Source organism: Dermochelys coriacea, chromosome 7, assembly GCF_009764565.3.
Source record: "Dermochelys coriacea isolate rDerCor1 chromosome 7, rDerCor1.pri.v4, whole genome shotgun sequence".
In the NCBI taxonomy this organism is placed as follows: Eukaryota; Metazoa; Chordata; order Testudines; family Dermochelyidae; genus Dermochelys; species Dermochelys coriacea.
Genome location: NC_050074.1, coordinates 24,862,322 through 24,867,523, shown reverse-complemented (window position 1 = coordinate 24,867,523; position 5,202 = coordinate 24,862,322).

Genomic DNA, 5,202 nt, shown 5'->3' with positions numbered 1-5,202 from the left:
TTGGACCAACTTCTGTTAGTGAAAGAGACAAGCTTTGGAGCTTATGCAGAGCTCAAATAAAAGAACTTACCTCACCCACCTTGTGTCTCAGATATTGTTTTGGCATATGTCTGTCATTTTTAAAGCTTCCATCCGTACTGCATTTTGAATGATTGAGTTGGTGCATGTTTGGGATATATACAGGGCCCAACTATTTTAGTCTTTATATATAACAGGAAACTGTATAAATTGACATCCAGGTTGTTACCTCCTGATCTGTGCACCAAGGAGACTACATATGGACCTGATCCCACCCCCACATGGAGAGGTCAGGGCAGGTGCTGCTGCAACAGCATGTCTTCCAGGATCTGCTTGGGGTAGTGGATTGGAGTGGAAAGGCACGGGGCTCGTAGTAAGCAGCCCACATTGGTTGGGGCTGTGAAAACCTGCTCTGCCCCCAAATGGCCCTGCAGAGATTAGCATGGGGCTATATTGCCTTGTCTTCATAGATTCCAAGGCCAGAAGGCACCTTTGTGATCAGCTAGTTTGACCTCCTCCATAACATAGGCTATAGGACTTCTCTGAAATAATTCCTATATGAGCTAGAACATATCTTCTATAAAAACACCCAAATCTGATGTTACCTTTTCTGAAGGGGCTTCTCTGTACTTCTCCCCTAAGGGGTCTCCTAGAGGCAGCTGGGGACAGTGGAGGTCCTGATGGTGTGGTTTCATTGGAACTGCATTTCCAGGGAGCAGAAGGAGGTTCTAGAGAGACAAGGCTTCCATGCCTAGGGATACCTTGGGATCTACATAGCTTGGGGGCAGGCTTGCAATCCATTCGGCCAGGGGAAAAGCAGGTCCCTCTCACTGATGGGATCATGTGCGGAAAAGTCCACAAGGGAATCCTTGAAAAGCTTTCCTCCTCCCCAAATCCTCTGGGCATTCCCACAGGAGGGGGCAAGATAGCCCTGTATTCTTACATTATTCAAGCCAAGAGGAGTTGAGAGCCCTTACCCTCTCATGTGACTGGGCCCTTACAGAAGATAACAGACAAATAGCTAGCAAAAGTGTTGTGGCCATGCCAAGAGCATGGCATCTGGCGCTGCCGTGCTAAGAATGAGGACAGACCATGCTCCTGGGGAAGGTGAATGGAGGAAAAGGTTAGCTCATTTTTAAATGTCAAAATATACTTTCCTGAGTCTGAAAGCAGATAGTTTTGATGGGAATGGATATTGTACAACTCCAGTCTCACACCAGCTCCAGCTCTGCAGGAATCACTCCTTTGTTAATATAATGTTTGCAACCCAAACCCAGGCAGTAATCCCATCGGAGACACTAGGAAATAACCTCATTGCAGACCATGAGAGTTATTCCGGAGTCACAATTGCAGCACTGGGCTTTTAATTTTTTCTAATAAAAATTTATTTGCACTTTGTTCTTGCTCTGTTAGGATTGTTGCAGTGAAAACATAGATTTTTTTAGCTCCAGAAATGCCTTTGTTTCTCGCTCAGCCATAATATTGGTCCTGGCCTGCTGAGGAGTAAGCCTCGGGGGGCCATTTTGGAAGCTATGAAAGCTTCATTTTCTAGTGCAAAAATCCTGTTTGATCATAAAGTGCAAACAGCCTCGTGCAGCTAAAAAGCTGGTGAAGCCCAAGAGAAACGTATTTTGTCTACAGAATAAATAAAGAATGCTGTAAGCTTTTAAATTTTTAAAAGCTGCTTTTCGGGGAGAAAAAATAGTCTTCCCCCTGGTGAGGAAAGTGATGTAGTACACAATGTTAAGCATATTAAGATACATCTGTAATATTTTCTGTTCAATCTAAAGAGTACAACACAAGAACACTGATGTCCTATTCTATAGACCTATTGAAAGATCTCATAATATTACAAACCACGGAAACTTTGAATGTCTACTTTGCTGTCACCCCAATCCCAACAAATTATTATGAATCTGGGTAATATATCTTCTCGGAGCTCTGCAACAAAACTACATCCCATCCCATCATGAACCCATCTGCATGAGCACTGTTTTGAGCATGAACATTTGTCTACAATTGCTAGAAGCTCCTCTAGACAATTGTATCTGAAGAGTGAAGTCAGGTGTCTTCATGTTTGAAGCCTGAATATTTATGGCAATTTGTATTGTCTTCCCCCCCCATATTTTGCATCAAGGATTATATTCAAGTTTACAGCTGAAGACAAAGCATATAAAACACCTCAGTAAAATATAGTGATATTTTTGTGAGTACATTTGTCATTGCAGATGTCCATTTTTGTTATCTCTGAGTGATACTTATTTCTGTGTACATTACTTTTTGAAAGCCACAAAGGAAATAGATAATGCACAATAAATCTTGAGGTCCGGATGTTAGGATGATTTTTGTAGAGTAACCTTTAAATGAAACATAGCTGGTATCAGACAGTGACATTTAAGAAAACTTACAATGCAAATAATTGTTCTAAATCTGGCTTTGTTTTGCCTTTAGTGCAGTATAACTAAGGCCCTACCAAATTTACTGCCATGAAAAACATGTCACAGACCATGAAATCTGGTCTCCCACCCCATGAAATCTGTTCTTTTGTTTGCTTTTACCCCATACTATACAGCATTTCTCAAATTGGAGGTCCTGACCCAAAAGGGAATTGCAGGAGGGTGGCAAGATTATTTTAGGGGGGGGGTCACAGTATTGTCACCCTTACTTTTGTGCTGCCTTCAGAGCTGGGCAGCCGGAGAGTGGCAGCTGTTGGCCAGGCGTCCAGCTCCGAAGGCAGCACCCTGCCAGCAGCAGCAGAGAAGTAAGGGTGGCAATACCACACCATGCCATCCTTAATTCTGTGCCGCTGCTGGCGGCAGCTCTGTCTTCAGAGATGGGCTCTTGGCCAGCAACTGTCGCTCTCCAGCTGCCCAGCTCTGAAGGCCGTGCCTCTGCCAGCAGCAGCGCAGAAGTAAGGGTAGTAGAACCCCAACACGCCCTCCCCCGACTCAAAAAAGAGTTGAGGACCCTTACGATTACAACACTCTGAAATTTCAGATTTAAATAGCTGAAATCATGAAATTTATTATTTTTAAATTCCTATGACCATGAAATTGACCAAAATGGGCTGTGAATTTGGTAGGGCCCTAAGTATAATCTGAGATTATGGAACTGTGTCCCATTAGGACTAATTCCTGCAGCAAGTTTACTTTTTTCACACTGACTTGATCGATTATACTCTTAGCTTCTGTCTTCAAATCCATTCTCCACACGGAATAAGCTTCCACATAGGTCAATTCTTGTTTTCCTTTTAAAAACAGTATCTTATTTGTCTTCCTTCCTGCCCCATCATTCTGCCAATCTACAAAATACTTAGAGCATTGACTTGGGAAGTTTCAGAGTAGCAGCCGTGTTAGTCTGTATTCGCAAAAAGAAAACTTCATCCGATGAAGTGAGCTGTAGCTCACGAAAGCTTATGCTCAAATAAATTTGTTAGTCTCTAAGGTGCCACAAGTACTCCTTTTCTTTTTGACTTGGGAAGTAAGGGTGGAGGTCTTAATTAATTCCCCAAACTGCCCAGTTAATTTGACAGCTTTCACAAGTCTTTCACCCAACAGGCTCAGGTATCTAAATAAAGCTATATGGGATTGTTTGAGGAAAAAGAACATTGTGGCATTGAATAATATTATTCATTGCAGTTTTTAAATCTGATACTGCAGTGTTTGCTGCTGTGAAAGCTCTGGGGGAAAATGCCATTAATTTCTGTTTAAGCCTACAAGAAATCAGTGTTGAAATAATAATCAGTTTGTACTTGAAATCACAACCTGGCTCTATTGAGGGAGTCCACAGGAAACCTCTCCTGTGGCAGTTACACCTGTGGGGTGTATGTGAGGAAGGATCTATGTTAATGGCAGGAGGAGTGACTGGATTGCTATGGAGTGAGAACAAACAGGACATTGTTATTTCTTGGCTGCTTTCATGCAGGAAAGGGAAATGGATTTTTTTAAGATGTCATTTTTGGAATCAAAACCATCATTCTGCAGGAGAAAATGGATTCTGTGTCTCTAGCACAGCACACCACAAATGTAGAGATCAATTGGTAAAACTGTGTGTATTGACTTAGCAAAATTGTGCTAGTTCCTATCACTGTATTGTCACGAGCAGGTTTATTTCACTTTAACCCTAGTCTTACTGCTGGCTCTAAAATATAATGTTCATTATTTCTGTTAATAAATCAGCACAAATGATAGTGTCGTCTGGTACAGTTCTGTTAGCATGTCCACAATGAGCCCATCTTTCAGGGAGCTAAGCAACTTTCCCATAAAGAATTGCCCTTGCTTAAAAATTTGGCAGTCTAGGATCACTTTGATTCATATGAATAACTTACACCATCACTAGCTGGAGTTCTATATATATGTCCAACATGCATGGATGGGAGAACAAATAGAAATTCTCAGTCTAACTAAAATAAGTTGGGCTGGGGGAAGGAAAATGAAGGATATGCTCACTGCTTTGGATGCTTTGATTCATTCTGCCCTGTTTTACCTATATTCTGAAACGAGGTGGGATAATGGGGCAGATCCTTAGCTGGTATAAACTGCCATAGCTCAGTTGAAGTTAATTGATCTGTCCTAAAGAGCAGAATAAGAGAATACTGCAAGTAGTGCTACCCTGGCAGCACTATTCTGAGCCCTTGACACCTAAAAGTTTTTACCTGTATGACAAAACAGGAATGTCAGAAATCTAGACCAATCATGAATAAACAGACTTCTCAGTCCAACAGGCCTAGAAGTAGAGTGTGTGAAAGCATTTCACATTAAAATATCTCGCTACATTTGTATTCAGCATGACAAGAATTCAGCAATGTTAATTTCAGCTGATTTATTTTTAGTTAGCTTATAATAATCTACAGACTTCATTCATTTTCCTAGATGATATTTCAAATATAAACAAAGTATTGGATTTTTCTACTAAATATTGCATCAGGAGAGAGTGCAACTAGGTGAAGGTTTAAATATCTGTTGTTTTATAGTGCCTGTTTGGGATGTGTTTTCATTATTTCAATGTACACACAAAGGATGGTAGGAAGAAAATCCAAAGGAGTACTTGTATTTATTTGAGCATAAGCTTTTGAGCTACAGCTCACTTCATCGCTTATGCTCAAATAAATTTGTTAGTCTCTAAGGTGCCACAAGTACTCCTTTTCTTTTTGTGACTAACACGGCTGCTACTCTGAAACAAGAA